The 20,917-nt window shown below is 45.0% G+C and overlaps 1 long non-coding RNA gene across 2 annotated transcripts; it reads left to right on the top strand.

The window, feature by feature from the left end:
• The first annotated feature begins 14,066 nt into the window (after nt 1–14,066).
• LOC135907502 (uncharacterized) lies at nt 14,067–19,401 on the top strand. 2 transcript variants are annotated; one of them, XR_011507015.1, is made up of 3 exons: nt 14,067–14,303; nt 15,065–15,191; nt 17,554–19,401. It is a non-coding gene; the product is annotated as an uncharacterized lncRNA (long non-coding RNA). The 2 variants fall into 2 exon arrangements; XR_010566025.2 differs by having other exon boundaries at nt 14,095–14,303; nt 15,065–15,178.
• Nucleotides 19,402–20,917: the final 1,516 nt, after the last annotated feature.

The following is a 20,917-nucleotide window of genomic DNA, read 5'->3' as shown; positions in this document are numbered from 1 at the left end:
ACTGGTAGCGGTACGTGGGTAGTTTATTGAAATATATAAATCGTTTGATCGCGGATGAGCAGATAGCGAAAGAGGCAAGGATGACAACGAATGGCTAAGCTATCCAGGACCCAATCCTGGTGTCATATACGATGGAAAGTTCAACTGGTGTTCTCGTATCATGCTAATTGAGCCTAGGGCTGAGCATGCTTTAGGATCGCTTCCGAGGCTCAGCAACCAATGCTATGGGCAAAACCGACACACTCTTACGATATATAACATGTTTATGCACGCTATATTAGAATTTCAGTGTGTTGTGCTTTCAAGAAGCCCTGCCTTGAAAATTAATCCCCTGCTCCTCTCATTACTTGCAGCTCTGTGCCTGTGACTGGGAACCCGAAGGTTTATAGCGATGAACGTTTCATACCTGGAAGTGTTCCCTTTGAGTAACATAGTAAACGCCAAGAGCGGACACTCGAACCATTTCGCGGCCGAGCTATGGAGCTTCGCCGATTCCACCGGGTTGTAGAGCGCACGAAGAAAGTGCGGCTGTGGCTTCGGCTACGGCTAGCGGCTTGACAGGCGGCACGACCACTGGACACGACCCAACACATGCGAAATCTAGTTAGACAGCGCTGCCGGACTCTTTCTGTGAAAATGCACCTCAGCATCGCGTTTGGGTTCTTCTGCCAGCCTCTGCTTCGTCGCCGTTTTATGCTAAGGCAACAGCAACTTCTTTTGCTCGTCGTTAACGAGTTATTCTATTCGCATTTCGTTATATAACAGTTAGCCGCATGAACGAGTGACGGTGGCCTTGCAGCCACGAGAAGCTGCTGCCCATTTGCTACGCTGACTTTCATTTCGCATTCTCTTTTTTTTGTGGGCAGCAATGAGACGTGATTTTAGCAATAACAGCCACGCGGCAGCGTCCGAGCAGCGAGTCAAGTTTGATGCAATGACGAAGTTAGAGAATGGAATAAAATGGTTCGTTAAGAAATGCAGCCTATGAACACATGCCGTTCGGGGTAGACAGCTTTATGTTACGCGGAGCGAATGTTAAAAAAGTTTGGTGCTCTACTTTTGCAGAAGAAATCTAGCTATTTCTAAAGCCGTAAACGTGCAATATATGGATGCGCTGTCTCTGAACTTCTGTAGCAGGCTATATGCGCTCGAACCTTCTTAGCTTTTCTGTATTGGGCTCAAGATACGTGTTTTCATGTTTTGATTGTGTATGGAGTCGTTCACGTAGAAAGTTCCTTGTTTCTTAGCTTTTCTGCATTGGGCTCAAGATACGTGTTTTCATGTTTTGATTGGGTATGGAGTCGTTCACGTAGAAAGTTCCTTGTTTCTTAGCTTTCCTGCACTGGGCTCAAGATACGTGTTTTCATGTTTTGATTGTGTATGGAGTCGTTAACGCAGAAAGTTCCTTGTTTCTTAGCATATTTACCAGCGCCTGTTTAACCAAAAAAAAAAAAAACGCATTACATGAAGGAACGCAGCATCACCCTTATAAAGCTTTGAAGACTCCAGTATTGCTGATACGAAGGAACGTAGCGTGTACACTCAGAAGCTTTCAAGCCTCCGGTATTGCTTACCTCCTGTATGTCATTCTACGTGTTGCAGCAATCTCCACCATTTCCTCAAAATACAATGTACAGCCAAAGGACATCATGCATACTCAAGGGCGAAATTCCTAGTATCAGAAGACGGTTGCAAGGCTTCGAAGACTGCAGGTGAAGACTCCCAGCACAAAGTGCCTAATTGAAGCTGTGTAATGACGGACACATTGTCTTACACATTCAAGATGAGGATGTTCGTGCATGCTCAATTATTTTTGCAACCATTCTATTTCGGCACGCAATCATTCACATAAATTTGATACCATAATTAACCCTGTTTCGCCGAAGTACTAGAAAAAAACGTAATATTTTATTTACTTCTAAAACAATCCCATTTTGAGCAAATTTATTGCTGGCGTGTATGTGCAGTTTTTTTTTCTCATTGTCTGGATTGTTGCAACATGTCTTCTATGTGTTTTGCTTGGTCAAAGTTATCGCCATCACGCCATTAATTTCCGACTATTCTCCGTTATACCGGTGTCACGCGACCACCTTCGATCGCGATCAAGTCCGACCCGGATAGAAATTCTCGACTGCTATGGCTCTATCGCGCAGCTTGCCCAAAACAACTAATCGCAACCGAGAAATTCACATCGGATTGGGCTTGATCGCTTTTGAAAGTGACCGTGTGACACCGGCATTACTTGCATTTCGCCGTTTCGTCCCGTTTTCGTGTGTCTGCGTCTAACAATCTTGCTGTAACAAATTGTTTTCTGCTCTTTTCATGTTCTTGAGTGCACCAAGCTCAGTTGTAACTAAGGAACATGGCACATTTATTTACGATACACCTTTTGGCGTGAGTTAGTAGACGTACATTATCATACGCGATAAAGTAATACTTCCTCAACAGTTGGCATGATCGTTGGGCTATGTTACAGCCTCAAACAGCAAATGTGAATTTAAGTGAAACTAACGTGAAGTGAAACACCTTTGCGCGCTCGTCGTCACAACATACAAACGCGGTACAAGCGCCTGCATGAAATCACTCGATCTAAACAACAATATAATAAGAAACGAAACTGAAATTAGGGCCTCCGAGATTCGGCGGCGGGTGCAAACATCATGCAGGCTGATGCGTTTCGCCGTTTCCGCTCGGTGCGCTGAAAGCCAAATTCGGCCGCAGGCGCCTATGGGAATGTCCACTCTTTACGTTTGCTATGTTACTCTCTGGTGTGCCTACCAAATGTATTTTGCAGATTCCGCCTCCTAACTTTCCATACAACTTTAATACCCGATGACATTACTCAAAAAAGATATCAATATGTTTTATTAGCTATCCCAATCCATCCTTTGTCGCACATGAGCTGAGACTCCACATTATTCGAATAGCGTTGTTACTGAGATAAATAGAAGACATAAATGCCTGTATCTGAGATATACCTCTAGTAAACGCAAATAATTAGAATTAAAATTGTTATTATTAATAATATTATTAAGTAGTGTTTTATGGCGCAAGGGCTACAATGGCCAAAGAGCGCCAGCAACAATGTTTAGTTGTGCGGCAGAATGTTATAAACACGACAGTGGGTATAATGGGTCCCAATGCCTATGGCGTACTACGTGGCTGTAAAGGGCTAGGAATTAAAAACATAACGCTTGCATTTCTTGATAGAATTTAGGATGGTTATGTATGATTTCGTGTAGCGTAGTGAAGGTGAGTTTAAAAGCGGTAAGGTATATTCTTCAAAAAGTTCACATCATTAAGATAACTTAACAGCCGGTCGAGGGGGAACATCGGCTCAGCCGAGAGGCAAAATGCAGGGTGCATAGATAAATTATACAATTATTAATATATAATATACAATATATAAAATTATACACGTGGATCTTTTTTGGCAAATTCAAAAATCAAATTAATGAGAGTTGGTTTGCAGATTATCTTGCCCACGTGCAAATCAGTAACGTAGTAGCTACAAAGGTCATAATGATTGAGTAGAAATCCAGCGTAGGTACTTTGTCCCCTTCACATGGGTATTGATTTTTTTTAATTCGTATTTTGACTTCGATTCCTAAAGCGGAGCTACAACAATGATTCTTGCGCTGCGCACGCTGCTTTTAAGTGCAGCCAAAACTGTTATTATCACAGATTCTCTTTCAGTGTGTTTTCTTCTTCTCTCATCAAATTTTCCAGTATTAGAAGTGTTCCTGTCATTAGTCCCGTTGCACTTCGTAATTGTTAACTTACTACACGTTCTTGGTCACAATTTATATGATTTCATAGTGAATGCCTAGTTGTTAGCGCAATGATTCTTTTATACCGCTGTAATTCCTACTCCTTAGGTGAATTTATACATGATCGGAATGGAGAAACTGCTATGACCACGATCCAACAAAAACGAGCAAATGATAATGGTTGCGTGACAGTGAGCGTATTTCGAGGGTGCAATGCAATTTCGAGGGTGCAACTACTCGGGCACACTTGCGATTGAATGTCGACAGCTCGATTATGACGAAATGAGAAAGAAGAAATGCAGTCGATTAAAAGGCGAAGGTGTTATGACGACGACAAAGGGACGACAAAAATGGCGTAGGACGAGTTTGAAACGACGGCAACGTGACGATACCTAGAAGATGATGACGTAAAATGGCGTGACGATGACATAGCAGAAGCAATGCAGTCACGTGTACGGCGTGACGATGATGTACCAATCGCAGCGGCATGTCAAGCTACCCGGTGGCACATACCCTGCTGGAAAAATTAATCGAAACGGTTGTCTGCACAATAACCGAGCGAGACGGACCACTGTGGATGGCACCAAGGCGTAACACTTGTCAGCGAGCGGAGAATGACTAACGCATGATTAAGATCATTACGCTCCCCATATAAATATATATATATATATATATATATATATATATATATATATATATATATATATATATATATGTATATATATATAGTGTTAAAACGAAGGAAATCTAGCATGCGTGGAATGGTAAACATGCTGAGTTCCGAAACGCAACTGCTACGAAGTCGTCAAGCAGATTTTCCCCATCAGTTTGTAGTTTCTTTTCGGTAAGAAATGCTACACGTCCTTTATTTCAAGAGAACTAACAGATCCATTCATGTCAGTTTTTTTCTTTAAAGAAGATTTTGATTTCCTCTAAATGTTCTCTAAAAGGTGTCGTCAGCGTGTAAAATTTCGAGTTTTTCTTTCAATAAGAGTGCAATCATATCTTACAGGTACCATTTTCGGATATTATAACATGCAGATTCTGGATTATGGGTCAGATGCTTGAAATGGCATAGGAAACATAATCAACATAGAAAATCAACAATCTTTCCTTCCTTTCTTGTGAGTGCACCAGGCAGCGCCGCTTCAAACTAGCTGTCCACAACATCTGCCCACAATAGCAAGCAACTCTGAAAGCACAGCAATAACGGCGAGCGCAGATTGCGATCGTCGATGATTGACCGTCGGCAATCGTGCGATAACGGACACTCTCATAGATCCCAGTGGTCGGATTGACTGGAGTTCACTCACCCGCCGGCATTATTACCTGAACAACAATACCGGTTTCGGGCGCACGCATTTTGAACGGTAGCTGGCACCCGTCACGTCAGCTGCACTGATCGGCGCGACATTTAATATTATGCTGCAACTAATCAACCATGCGCGGTCTTGGTGCGGGATCGTATTATTATTTAGTAAAACTTACTGGGACCGAACTTTACAAGTCCCAATGGAATTTCTGCCACATGCAATTACATAAGGTTGACGCACGAAGCTTTGTGAAATGAGGGAATGTTTACATTGCTCCATGTAAATGCTTGTTGCAGGCTTTTTGTGCATTCATCCAACGTTGTGCCACCAGGTAAGAAACTCCAGTTCACGTGAAAACCTCCAGCGCTAGATATCAGCTAAAAAAAATGAATTTCAAACCTCTGTCCTTTTAGTATTTTGACCTTTTTGGAACACTGCAGGTAGAGGCGAAACGTTTGAAAGTGGTGACGGGGAGGCACTACAAACAAAAGCAATTCGCTTTCACATACATGGCATATGTGGTGAATAGGAAGACGAAGAAGGCGCTCGTGTGTCGGCTGTGCGCGTGATCAGCGCTGGACTACTGCCAGTGCTACTAGACTGTGCCTAGTGCCTCATATTAAATCATCTTCTTACATTTGGTGGAAGGTGCTGCACTCCCCGACCTCACCCTGGAACTTCGCAGCTGAACTTTAACATCTGCTCCACCCGCTACTATGAACAACGCTCCCAGCAATCCGCTTGGCGCATCTGCCGCTCCTGTCTTGTGCGGCGCCGTGCAACGGCAGCTCCCGGACCCCCCTGTTTTTAGCGGATCAGGTGAGACTGACGTAGAAGATTGGCTCTCTACCTACGAGCGCGTCAGTGAACACAACAAGTGGGATGACCCGACGAAGCTCCGTAGCGTCATCTTCTATCTTGCTGACGTTGCGAACCTCTGGTTCCACAATCACGAACGGGAACTGCACACCTGGTCCGCTTTCAAAACTGCATTCGCGGAAGTCTTCGGTCGACCAGCCTTGCGAAAACTCCGTGCTGAACAACGCCTCCGCCAGCGCGCTCAACAGCCCGGCGAGACTTATACTAGGTACATCGAGGATGTCGTTGATATTTGCGCCCGCGTCGATTCCACCACGACTGGAGAGGACAAGGTGAAGCACATCCTCAAGGGATCGAGGACGACGCATTTCAAATGCTCCTGGCGCGGAACCCTACTTCTGTCGCAGCTGTCGTCACTCTTTGCCAGAGCTTCGATGAGCTGCGTCGACAAAGGGTCCTTGCGCGCAGCGCTCTCGCACCTGGCGACTCTCTCTCTGGCCTCACGCTTCGCTCAAACACCACGCCAGCAGCATCGCTCTCTGTTTAGATTAAGGATTTCATTCGTGAGGAGGTGGCACGCCAATTGTCTATGCTGCCTCTCAACGATGGACCTCCCCAGCCTGACACATCTCTGGCTGCTCCCATTAGGCGGGCCATTCGCGAGGAACTTGCTGGGTCTTTACCCTTCTCCCAACCCTGCCCTCCCGTGGCTGCACCTCTGGCCTATGCGCCGCCGACGTTCTCGTTTCCGACGCCAATGCGACTTCAAGCTGCACCTCCTCCCGCGTCGCCTCCCGTTCCATCTCGACGCCCAGTTCAGACCCCTTGGCGCACACGCGACAACCGACCCATATGCTTCGCTTGCGGTGTCGCCGGCCACGTTGCGCGCTTCTGCCATCGTCGCATGCCACCTGCTAACGCTACTGTCGCACCGCCTGGATATGCCTATTCCCACGATACCACCGGGCATGCGATGCTTCCCGACCACGAGTTTTCGCCGCCTCCTCGACGCCCTGTCGGCACCCACCGTTCGCCATCACCACGTCGTCGCTCACTTTCCCCCTTACGTCGCCGCCAGTCACCTAGCGAGGGAAACTAGTTGCTGCAGTTCCGCAGGCACGAACTGCAAGCTTCGCGGCTTCTACAAGGCCTGCACAGTCGCCACGCAATTTATTGGACGTTTTGGTCGAAGGAACCGCCGCAATTGCGCTTATTGATACTGGGGCTGCAGTTTCTGTTATCGACGAAAAGCTGTGTCGCAGCCTCCATAAGGTCACAACGCCGGTGTCTGGTATGCTTCTAAGCACCGCGACTGCGCAGCATATAGCCCCGCTCGCTCAATGTACTGCAAGGGTGGCCATTGACGGCATTGTCTATGTTGTTGAATTTCTCGTGTTGTCATCATGTTCACATGCCATTATTTTCGGCTGGGACTGGGACTTCTTGTCCCACCATCGTGCCATCATCGACTGTGCCCGGGCCGAGGTAGCGCTTTTCCCGCTTGCCGATGCCCCTCTGCCTGACCCCTCTGAACAAAAAGCCTCCAAGCTCACTATTGTGTCCGATACGGACATATATATACCACCCGACATGTGTGTGCTTGTGCCCGTCTCTTGCTCTACCGCGCCAGACGCTACAGTACTTTTTACACCGTCGCCGATTTTTCTACGTCGCAAGGCCCTACCTCTCCCATTTGCCGTCCTCACCACTGTGTCTGGATTATCCTCAATGCTTGTGTGTAACCCGTCTCACTACCATGTGACCTTACTGCGCGGCGAATCACTCGGTCGTGTTCAGCCCCTTGACCCGCTTCACATTCTCGATGTTTCCGACGACACGGCCTGTTATGAACTCGACGCCCTCACTTCTCCCGTGCCGTGCACGTCCTCCTCATCATCGTCGTCGTCATCATCAGACGTTCTTGAATCTGTCGTAGACGCCGATCTGCCACCTCCATATCGCCAGCAAGTCTTCGCGCTTCTTCAGAATTTTCACTCGTCGTTTGACTGTGACCAACTATCTCTGGGGCGTACGGCAACCGTCACTCACAGCGTACACACTGGTTCCCATCCTCCTTTACGCCAGCGACCATACCGCGTGTCGGCAGCCGAGCGAAAGATCATTAACGAGCAGGTCGACGACATGCTGCACCGTGGCGTCATTCGCCCTTCCCACAGTCCTTGGGCGTCTTCTGTAGTATTAGTACGCAAGAGGGACGGGTCAATACGCTTCTGTGTGGATTACCGTCGACTCAATAAGATCACTCGTAAAGATGTCTATCCGCTGCCTCGGATAGATGACGCCCTCGACTCCTTGCAAGGCGCGGAGTACTTCTCATCTCTGGATCTTCGCTCCGGCTATTGGCAAGTGCCGATGGCAGATGATGACTGTGAGAAGACGGCTTTCATCACGCCCGATGGCTTGTACGAATTTACCGTAATGCCATTCGGGCTGTGCAACGCGCCCGCTACTTTCGAGCGTATGATGGATACCATCCTTCGCAACTACAAGTGGCAAACATGTCTGTGCTACCTTGATGATATCGTGGTGTTTTCGACAGATTTCCCGACGCACCTCGTTCGCTTGCGTGAGATACTGACCTGCCTCACCTCTGCTGGCCTTCAACTTAACATCAAAAAGTGCCGTTTTGCTGCTCGCAAGTTAACAATATTGGGTCACGTTGTATCGCAGGACGGCGTGCTTCCTGACCCAGCCAAGCTTCGCGCGGTCGCAGAGTTTCCGACGCCCACTACTCTTAAGGCGCTCCGCAGCTTTATAGGGCTCTGCTCTTACTTTCGGTGTTTTGTGCGCAATTTCGCAACTATCATCGCACCACTCACCAATTTGCTTACCGCTACCAACGGTATCTCCGCGTGGTCAACTTCCTGTGACGAAGCCTTCCAGCAACTACGTCGCCTACTTACTTCGCCACCGATTCTTCGACACTACGATCCCACAGCGCCTACAGAGGTACATACGGACGCCAGCGGTATCGGACTTGGTGCAGTCCTCGCACAACGACAAGACGGCTATGACGAGTACGTCGTCGCGTATGCGAGCCGCACCTTAAAGAAGGCAGAAGCCAACTACTCAGTAACAGAAAAGGAGTGCTTGGCCATTATTTGGGCGCTCGTCAAATTTCGTCCATACCTATATGGTCGCCCTTTTGACATTGTCACCGACCACCATTCACTTTGCTGGCTGTCCTCGTTGAAGGATCCGTCAGGTCGCCTAGGGCGATGGGCACTCCGCTTACAAGAATATGATATCCGCGTTGTCTACCGATCGGGCAGAAAGCACTCTGATGCCGATGCGCTTTCCCGGTTTCCGCTAACTTGTGATGTGGCTTCAGTGTCTCCGCTCTTCGCATCCATGTCCGCCTTCAACGTCGCTGATATGCCAGACGAGCAGCGTAAGGATCCCCTGCTTTCAACTATGCTGAATTTCCTCCACGACCCATCCGCCACACCCTCTTCTCGAACACTTCGTCGCCAAGCCGCTCACTTTACTGTCCGCGACAACGTTCTTTATCGCAGAAATTATTTGCCTGATGGTCGCAAATGGCTCCTGGTGATACCACGACACATGCGTTCTGACATATGCGCTTATTTTTATGCTGCTCCTCATAATGGTCACGCCGGTGTTCTGAAAACGTATACTCGGCTAAGGCAGCGTTTCTAGTGGCACGGCATGTATCACTTCGTGCGCCAGTACGTACGCGCATGCACGGCGTGCCAACGGCGCAAAATTCCACAGCGCCCTCCTGGTGAGCTACAGCCGCTGCCCTGCCCGCCCTTATGAAAATGGATTTAGAGTTCCTTTAGAACTCCTAATGAGTTCCTATGGAGTCAAAAGGGACTCTATAGGAACTCGCGATCTATAGAGTCGTCTGCATAGAATCTCTATAAGAAGTCTATAGAAACCTTTCTATAGAAACAAGTCATTTCACACACAATAGATGTTCTAAAGAGGGTGTATTGACGTCCTATGTACTGAGTTCTATAAAGTAATTTTTATAGAATGTCTTTAAAACTTCTAACGCGACCTGTCTATAGAATGGTTCTCCATTCGTTCTCTATAAATGTTCTATAGAGATTGTATTGATATCATATGTACTAAATTCTATAAAATAATGTCTATAGAAAGTTTTTAACACTTCTAATGCGGCTTGTCTATAGACTGACTCTCCATTCACGCTCTATAAGCAGTCTATAGAGGGTTTATTGTCATCATATGTACAATATTCTATAAAATAATGTCTATAGAAAGTTTTTAACACTTCTAATGCGACTTGTCTATAGACTGACTCTCCATTCACCCTCCATAAATGTTCTATAGAGGTCGTATTGACATTTTATGTACCAAATTCTATAGAAAATGTTTTATAGAACGTTTTCGGAAACGTTCTATAGAGGTCGTATTAACATCTTATGTGCCAAATCCTACAGAAAAATTTTAATAGAACCTTTTCAGAACTTCTAATGCGGTCTGTCTATAGAATGGCTCTACATCCTCCATAAAAGTTCTATAGAGGTCGTGTTGACATCTTATGTACCAAATTCTATAGAAAAATTTATAGAACGTTTTCAGAACTTCTAATGCGGCCTGTCTCTAGACTGGCTCTCCATTCCCGTTCTAAAAGTGTGCCATCATATGGCATACGTACTGAGTTCTGTAAAGGAACGTTTATAGGAAATTAAACAAGCTAAAGTGCGGCCTGTCTAAGAACGGCTCTATATTTTCACTCTATAAACAGTACCCAGTATCCAGTGCATCGCCGGATTATGGGACCAGTGCCGCGCGCTGGATGCGTGGGGCGCTGGGCAAGCGCGGCGTACTGGGAGGCGCTGGTTACTGGTGCGAAAAACAGCTCTAGCGCGTTAAATACGCGGTGCCTGGACACCGTATGTCTTTTTTTTTTAATACAGAAAGCAACAGATAGCGTTTTAGTACAATATAAATCGAAAAAATGAACATGTAAAAACAGAAGTGCTGCAGATCCGCAGCCCGGCTCATTACCGCTACGCCACGTCAGCATAGGGACATATGGGCGGATAATTTTGCTCATCAAAATCGAGAAGCAGTTTTAGTTTCACGGAGAGGAGTCTTGCACAGACGTGGTAGATGCGCTATCGGCCAGCAACTAAAACTCACGCCTGTACCACAAAGAAAAATTTGCTCTCCGTATTCAATAGTGTGCTCGGAAGTGCCATAACATCGACTGCGATTGGTATTTTAGCTTCGAAAAAAGTCCTAAATGAACCACCGACCCGGGACGCTGCATGAATGAGCTGTTACTGCCGATTTCGATAGCCGTTTCTTGTTCTTCACGCGAGGGGTATGCAATGTTTTCTTAGTTCAGTGATGCCTTTCAGTCTACACGTCTGTCTAGCCATATATATTCGTCAGAGAAACGCAGGCTAGTGCTGGGAGCCTTCGGTGACAGCACATATACCTGCGTTTATGATGCGTCACATCGGCGCTCCTCACTTCTTGTGCTGGCACTGTAGACATGAAAAAATTGTTTATTTAAAAGCACCGATGCGAAATCTGAAATATAAAGTAATTTATCCTTTTTAGACTTCTTGGTTCTTGAGGTTAGACGCGCCGATAGCGTGCAGACGGACTCGGCGGACACGCTATGCCTAAGCTTCGATGGGGCTGATCTCGGCGCGGGTAGCTGGCGAAAGCTAAAATGTGTGTATTTGAGCCTCAGAACTCTTTTTAGTACAATAGGGAAAGTGGAAGCGCACGAATCGCCTCAGCCTTGTTATCGGTGCGATAATATCAAGCAGCGGTAGGCTTCGAACTCGGGGTCCTTTCGAGCGCGTCTGAACGACTTCTGGATTTCATGTCCACTTCACAACACTGCGACAGTGGCGATAACTCCCAGTCATATGTTACGTGCGAACTACTAAAAAAGCTGCGTCCTCTGCGTTTGCGTGGTTTCGTTAAAGAATTTAGCTGTCCGCCCTGTCAAAAGGCAAAATGCAAAAAACGAAAGTGATTTTCAGTGTCACATGTGCAGGAATAAACAAGGCAGCTCACGCACCTTTATTCCATGCTGCGACACGAAATAGTTCTATGACCCTAAGATATAGCGTTATTTAGGACAAGATACTAGTATCAAGCCATGAAATCGTATAAAGCATTTAATATTCAGCAGCGCTCGTGCTTGCGTGCTGGAGCCAGCGCGGCACAAACACAACCAGCGCCGTTTCCAATGCGAGCGTCTCTTCCAGTGTGACCCAGCTCTTATCCAGCGTTCTCACTGGTCTCGAGTGAGTCCCAGCGAGCGCCAGCGTACCCAGTGCGATCCAGTGCTTAAAAAAAAGAAAGAAAAAGAAAAAAGAAAAACGCGCTGGTTTCACACTGGAAGGCACTGGAAGACGCTGGTTCTTGCAATCGGCATTTCAGAGGTTTTTCACTATCAAGTAAGAGCATCGTTAAAAAATGGCTGTGGCTTAGGTAAGGTTAAGCCCAGGATGCGAAGCATACTAGCCTTTATTTTAGTTGTTGAACCACTGTTTAGCCTGGTGAACTGCTGTTGCTTGGCTATATTTGGTTCGGCTAGACGAAGAAACAACTCATGCATTACTTCTTCGCCTTCAAGAGTGGAACGCGACAGCGTTCCCGTCGACCCGCCAAGGGGTGTAAGACAATGGGCTACAGGGCAGCGACTACGCGCCCCGCATTGGACGCGGTGAGCGTCGAGCAAAGCAGCGTTCGGCGCGGCAACGAAATGTGCGCCTGAGCAAGAGACGCACGCCTTAGAAACAGCGCGTTTCTAAGGCAACACCGCATTCACTAGAGGCGCTTTTGTACCGCTTTGAAGCGTTGTACTCGTGGCTCAGTGGTAGCGTCTCCGTCCCACACTCCGGAGACCCTGGTTCGATTCCCACCCAGCCCGTCTTGCAAGAGTTGAGCCAAAGCCACTTCTCCTCTGTCGTGACGTCACGGTGTCACGTGATTTCATGGTCACCGCCGCGCCTGAGGAGCTGGGTTGAGCCCTCGTAATATGCTTCGCATAAAAGACACTCATTGACCAAGGCAAACATCACACTAATCGAAATTAGGAAAACCAAAGAAATATAACGGAAGCGCGCATTGTGGTTTATATCGCATATGCAGGTAAATCACAAAGATGTATACCAAGAAACACTAAGCAAAACTGCGCCTTAGCAATCGCGTCATATCTATTTGCTGGCATGCAGTGACTGCAGCACTTGGGGCGGAAACAGATCGAACGCCGCCGCACATTTCTGGCACATACCACTCAAATGCGACAAATGCACGCTGCAGAAAGATTTTTTTTTTCAAGGAATCTTGAAAAGTCACAGACCACATGAGCGCGATCCGCTCATGATAAGCGCATCGCCACGAAAGCAAGATAGGGAACACATAAGCGTAACCTGTGCCTCACGGGTAAAATTAAACATCATCGTATATACGTTGCTGTGCGACGGACACAAGCGCACGGAAACATCACACACTGCACACGTGTACCTCCGAGGTTGTGTCGACAATTTCTGGGCTACATTTAAACGACAGCAGGAAGTTACTTCAATGAGAAACAAAGTGAGGGCGCCAGGCACTGCAGGTAACGGCTGCGCATAAAGTCAGTTAGGGTTTTAAGGCCAGTGACCGAGGTTGAAATCGTTAAAATCACACCGCAGCGATAGCTTACACAGGGTAAATTGTCGAGATCTTGAAGGCCATGCTTTTTGCTGACTACATGTGGCATAAGCGATTCAAAAGCAAGAATACTGCATGTAATTTATTTCTACCCTAAACTATAGCACACAATATGAGCATGTCAATGTTTCTTCTTGTCTAGCAACATATGTATGTAGTTCGGCTCAAAGGCCGGCTCAAAACAGCACAAAACCTGCTGTAGTGGGTATTATTGTAGGAATCACGGAGGCCACAGCAGCCGCACTATTATACAGACGGCGCTGGCGGCGCCGGTATTTTCGTATTCAACGCGACAGGTAGAATACGAAGATACGGCGTGTTGTTATTGCTCCGTCTTCAACGGTTGTCGTGCGAGCTGCGTCGATGTGTTTGTTTGATCGTGTGTTATTAGGTTTGCTGTAATGAAATGAGACGTAGTTCGTGAGCACGAAAGTGCCAGAAGATGGCTTGAGTCTCGCTGTAAGCACGCCGTATGCGTGGCGCGCCGGCTAAATGTGGACCAACGATTTTCGTGCCATGGAGTGCGTTCCCTTTGTCTCCGCTTGTGTTCGTGGAAAGTTTGGTGGACGGCGCAAAGAAGTAATGCGTATTATTAGCGCGCCTCAGCTCGTCCACTACCCAGTGGCTTGTTTGCTGCAAGTAACATCGCAGACGCATCACTGGAAACTTGGAGAGTGCCTTTCGACCTCGTCGTACTGTTGAAACGGTAAGCAATCGTGCTCGCCAACTACACGTGCGTTCATCCGTGTTGTGTGTGCTTCCCGTGTGTGTATAGAGTGCCTTGCGAACGTAGTAAGTGGAACACCCACGACAACAGTGAACCCTGTGCTGATACTTGCTACGCGCTGGTTGTAAGAATTGTGTACGCAACTCTATTGCCACAGTGCGGAATTGATAATCCTGATAAGCGTTTGCTTCCCCAGAGAAAAGTTTCGGAAATCGTGTTCGCCTTGTGCAGTTGTGCGTGAGCTCCCGCTTGTCTGCTAAAGTTGCATAGTAACGACCCGTCTACCTCTTCATCGATTCTTTCTTCAATGACGTTTCCTCACTTATAAATGCTTCGACGTTGTGCACAATCTCTGCTTACGAGGTTTTTGGCTAACGAACAGTTCTAAGAAAAAAATGTAAGCCAATCACAGCATGCTACTAGTACAGCTTTATTTCCAAGGCAAGATGTGTTGACATAACTGACTTAACTAAGCATTACAGGGGAACGTTGCCTATACTAAGTAATGGAAAAAAAAACATTAAGTTTAGATTGTAATCTGCTGATGCGGTGCGTCCAAAACTTTATTCGATGTAGAGGTTCGCATTGTCATGACATTCGATGATTTCAAGCATTTGCTCTCTTTCCACATTAGTGCAGACATTGTTTTCGTGACTCTTTTAGGTGCTGATTGCATGTTTTCACGATATCACAGCTTTATTGTGCCACTGCTATAAGCTAACATAGAATTGATTTTGTAGTGGCGAGGCCGTGACCCACAACATAAACTACAAGATCGAGGAGCCCCAAGAAATGCAGACCCTGTGGATATATGGCTGCAGCAGCATGGCGTGTGATCTGGATGGTCATGACAGGTGTGTATGAAATGTACGTGTTCCAAAAAGGGTGCTTGGTGTCATTCATGGTGAAGTTTGTCAACACATTACTTAATGCAGCATACTAAAGAGACTAAATATTTATGCAACCTTATTGAACTTGCTACCTATTAGTGTGCATAGCCATTATGCCCACATGATTGTGTTGTGTATAAAACTACACCCAACCATTCCTGATGTTTAGTATTTCTTTTGCGTAAGTTGCTTACCTGCAAGTTACATATATTTTTTGCTTTGTACATAGTGTATTTATGACTTTTTATTGGGGTTTTATTCTTTGAAAACTATTTCCTATGCTGTACCCCTATTTGCATAATTTTTTTCTGTGTGTGCTACAATCTCGTGCAGTTTTCTGTGCATGTAGGAATTCGAAGGGTAGTGGACTAAATATGTCACAGGTCTAAGCACGTAGTGTGCACATCTTTGTTTATCATTGATATCTTTACAGTTACTTCTCTGTTCCCATAGTAACAGCCACTGCAAAATACACATTTGGTGAGCTTTAATTTCTTGAAAATTAATATGAAGGTCAGTATTTACTAAGCTGCATTTACTTCTGTAGTACATAGGCACAGACTGATATGGATACCTTGTGACCTACACAGGATGCCTTTTTTGTTTGTTGCATTAAATATGGGGGCTCACCCACATCTCTTACTATATATGTGGTATGCCTCATCGATTTCACTTGTCAGTTTTTATGGTGGATGAAAACAGATGAACGATTGTAATCCAACATGAAGCCCCGTTGTGGAAACGTACGGCCAAGTTGGATGACCATACTAGTCTTTTAAATGAAATATAGTGATCTCTTATACACATAAGATGCCGGCCAGTTTGCCCTATGTACGCTTGACCACATGTGAAAGGGATACAGTGCACTCACTGCCTGTGACACACGACAAATTTGGTGGTATCTTTCACCGAGCAAGCCTCCCTTGCCTGCTTGCCTTTCTCAATTCTCTTGCACACTTCTGTGCATATGGCACCCTGACAAGAAAGGCTTGCTTAGATACCAGTAAATTTGTCTTGTCTGTCAGGGGTAGTGTAGTCTATTCTTGTGATCATGTGTATATTTGGTCAAATGTACATGCAACAGATTGGCCGGTGCCTCAACACGTACCTAAGACAGCACCATAATTCACTCCCCGGATCAGTATGTTCATCCCACTTGACCATGCACCGATGGGACTGGGGCTGCGCGCCAGATTTAGACTGTTCATCTGTTTTGTTCAGCTGCGGCAACCAATTGACCAACAACATCGCTGAGGAATGCCACATAAAAAGACTGGGTCACAATCTGTTTACTGAATTGTCCGCAACCTTCGTAGTAACAAATTTGTTTGTTGCAACTAGTTTTAGGCACGTTATTTCTTGTTAAATTTTCTGCTTAACCTATAGAGCAGTTATGCAATCAATTTTCAAAGTTACTTGATTAGCATAATTTTTGTTTTCTGTTTTTCACATGCCAGGTTCCAAGAAGGACCCTTTTTAATTAAAACTTAATTAAATTAACTTTTCAATTGCAATTGGGCAGTCTTATCATTGCGTTTAGGATACATATCAGTGTACATACCCGTACTAGATTAGAAACTAATTGTTTCAATAACTCAAAAAGCACGAATATACTGTGTCAATTGTATCTGACAGTGACACCGCGACTGTGTTCCAAATACCACAAATTGGCAGTTATCCATCATAGCTTGCGAAAACAACTTAAAACATTATTGTTCCCCATACAATGCATACTTAGATGCATCGTCATGATTGCCCAGGCTCCATGTGAGAAATTTATTATTCGCATATTAAGCATAGTACATACCAACTATGGCTAATAGCGGATGGAATATTAATTTTGTCTACCGCTCAGCAATAGAAGCCAGTAGGTCATTCCCTTCTTTTAAAAAAAAATTTTTTCTATGCATAGTGTGACATCTGTATAGGACTTAGCTCATGGGTGTTCCTGCTTGCTTATGTTATAAATGGGAATGTGTTGTCATTGCAAGATGAGATTAATGTGTGACTAGGCTGTTGTCGTTCGGAGATGCTTTTTGTCATCAGCAATGATATTCTACTGCCAGGCACATTGGCCCAGTGCTGATGTCACCGAATCTTGGGAAAGTAAAAATATTCTCAAAAGTGATTCTCAAAAGAACTGCCACTGTTTGGCAGAGTGGTGGGGAGGTGGGGCGTTCTGCCACCTTTCTGTTATAATTTTTTTCTGAAATACTGAAATGAAAGTTAGCATAATGCTACAACTATATAGATATTTGTGGCATGTTGGTGCCTGCTAATACATTATGACTGAATGTTCATTACACCTTTTGAAAATTAATTTCAATTTTATTTTCCAGGCTCCACCGTCGCCGTTACTAGACGGACCAAATGAGGCCAAAAACTAGCCTTTCCTCACTCCATTCCTGGGAAGTGAAATAGCAGGTGGTCATGTAAGAATGAACTTGCAACCATGTGGGCAGCAGCCAAAGCTCCCTACAGTTCATGCTGGTGGTGGAATGCTAAGACAAACCGCAATATTTGTTTGTTTACTTATTCACTTAATATTTATTTATTCATATCTCATGAATACTGTGCAGTTTTTTTAGCAAGGAGTCAGGTAAAATAAAGAAATATTGTTGCATCAAAGTAAACATTATTTGAAAAAGCATAATTCACGTAGCACGAATTCATGGAAACTGTAAATTTTGAAGAAACAGAGCAGTAAGGTTAACAAATCTTATATAACAAAAAATGAGATCCCATTTCTGTTGGACCTAATACCATAATTTAATCTGTCAAATTAGAGATACCATATACTGCTCTAATATACAATCACTAATTTATGAGTAGATGCGCGAAACTCTCAAACGTTGCAACAATTTCATGTAAGCTGTAAATTCATATATACAGTTTGTTGACTTTAGACATAGCAGATGGAGTCTGCAGAACTATGATATCTCTTTCTGGCACAGAGACGGGGATTAGTAAGCTTCGTGGTGTTATTTTTCTTAAACCTGCCAAATAGTTCTTCCTGCAACAGGTGGAATTCTCAAATGCCGCAAACTTAATTCAAATTAGTGCTGTGGTTGTCTCAAAAGTATTTCTGTATTTTGGATGTATTTGAGTAGGAAAATTTACAGAATTAACGAATTTGTGCTAGCTCTTTTTTTTATTTACAGTTGCAAACTAAGTCCTTTTCCTTCAAGTTTTGCTATTTTCAGAAAATTTTAATGAAAATTGATGGTGTTAATGTAAAAACTATTATTTAAACATTTTTAAATGTATCAAACCTCATCAAATTTGGTTGCATAGTTGCCGAGAAAAACGATTTTACTGTTCATGTGCATTACATAGGAGCTCCTGAGCTAAATCTCTTTTTAGTCATTGCGCGTGTCGGTCTGGTTTGTATTTGTCACCCTAATTAGAATATTGGCTCTGATCTCAAAATTGTTTCCCTTACAACGAAATACAAGCTTTTAAACTTTTTACGATATATGCTGTACTGCTCTATGATAACCCCTGTTTGCCACATTTTTGCAGGGCCTACCAGTGCTAATTTTACACATAAACATAGACTAAAATGCCGTGTGGTTTCGGTATATGGTGTACTTATCTGTGAAAGCCATTATTTGCCACATTTTTGCAGCAACTGCCAGTGTTATTTTTGCTCAGACTAAAATGCTGTGTCGTTTCGTCAGGCTGACACAACATTGGAGTGCACATTCATATCAGTCTATTTTCAGGCTTTAGTATCCAAACATTTAATGTGCACTGCTGGAACAGGCACTCCTTTTTCAGTTTTAATGGTATGGTTTCTTGTCCTAGTCAAACCTGTTATTGCGAGGTGTCAACTGTAATCAAGTCTGCCACTGATTCTTTTACCTCATGTTTCGTGTGTTTGCACCACCAGCTTGACCTGAGAAGCATGTTGGCAGCTACAGTTTGTGTGTTGCAAGTTCTAGTCTGAAGTGTGTATGTCACATATATGAAGCATGTATCTAGTCTGAAGTGCAATAAACATTTCAAACTGAATACTTTGTGGTTGTAGCACCAATTATTTTGCCACTGCATTTACTGTAGTCCTTATTGCCTACAGTAGAACTTTGGTAAATTGCAAGTACTTTACACACATCGGCCTAGCTTTTATAGGCATTTGCTTGTAGGGACTCGAAAGCAACTGCATAGAAATATTCTATAGAATTTTTGTCTTTAGCATCTCTAAAGCAATGCGATAGAAATATTCTATAAAAATTTGCCTTTAGCATCTCTAAAGCAACTCGATAGAAATATTCTATAGAAATTTGCCTTTAGCATCTCTAAAGAAACTCGATAGAAATATTCTATAGAAATTTGTCTTTAGCATCTCTAAAGGAACTCGATAGAAATATTCTATAGAAATTTGCCTTTAGCATCTCTAAAGAAACTCGATAGAAATATTCTATAGAAATTTGTCTTTAGCATCTCTAAAGAAACTCGATAGGAATATTCTATAGAAATTTGTCTTTAGCATCTCTAAAGGAACTCGATAGAAATATTCTATAGAAATTTGTCTTTAGCATCTCTAAAGCAACTCGATAGAAATATTCTATAGAAATTTGTCTTTAGCATCTCTAAAGCAACTCGATAGAAATGTTCTATAGAAATGTGTCTTTAGAGTTCCTATAAGAATGCGGTGGCCAAATAACTTTTGAAACTCTATAGGAAAATTCTATAGGCAATCAAAATAAACACAATAGAGTTCTATAGAGAAAGTTCAAAAGACTTTCTAAAAAAACACATTAAAAATTTTTGTAAGGGCGGCTCAGCCCTTCGATCGCGTCGGCATAGACCTATATGGGCCACTTCCCTGTAGTTCCTCGGGTAAGCGATGGATAATTGTAGGTGTCGACCACTTGACGCGCTACGCCGAGACTGCCGCACTCCCGGCAGCCTCTGAGCGCGAAGTTGCGTTCTTCATCTTGCGGAACTTCGTTCTTCGACATGGCGCACCACGCGAACTGCTCAGCGACAGGGGCCGTGTCTTCTTGTCCGAAGTCATCCAAGCCCTTCTCGCTGCATGCAGCATCGTTCACCGCAAGTCTACAGCCTACCCCCCGCAAACGAACGGCTTGACAGAGAGGTTCAACCGCACACTCGGTGACATGTTGACTATGTACGTCGCCTCGGACCACAGTAATTGGGACACTGTTTTGCCGTTCGGCACGCATGCCTATAATACGGCCACACAAGCTACCACTGGCTTTTCGCCCTTTTTTCTGCTGTATGGACGAGAGCCCTCGTGTACTATGGACACAATGCTCCCATACCGACCCGACGCTTCCGAATGCACGCCTGTGTCTGAAGCCGCCAAATACGCCGAGGACTGTAGGCAGCTCGCGCGAACTCTTACGACCGCCGCTCAAGGCCGCCAAAAGCTGCGGCGTGACAGTGACGCACTTACACCAGTTTTCCCGACTGGTTCCTTTGTTTGGTTGTGGGTCCCGCCTCACAGCCCTGGCCTTTCGGCCAAACTCCTTGCACGCTATGATGGCCCCTACCGCGTCATAGACCGTACCTCCGCTGTCACCTATGTTGTAGAACCTCTGACACCTTCACCCGACCATAGGCATCGCGGGCGTGACACGGTTCATGTCAACCGACTTAAGCCGTACTATGATCCCCTCATCCTACCTACGCCGTAAGTCGCCAGGATGGCTCCTCTTCTCTCTCGGGGGCCATTGT

The sequence above is a fragment of the Dermacentor albipictus genome, chromosome 6, assembly GCF_038994185.2.
Source record: "Dermacentor albipictus isolate Rhodes 1998 colony chromosome 6, USDA_Dalb.pri_finalv2, whole genome shotgun sequence".
Classification (NCBI taxonomy): domain Eukaryota; kingdom Metazoa; phylum Arthropoda; class Arachnida; order Ixodida; family Ixodidae; genus Dermacentor; species Dermacentor albipictus.
Note: the sequence above shows the minus strand (reverse complement) of the source record. Positions and strands in the feature narration are given on the sequence as shown.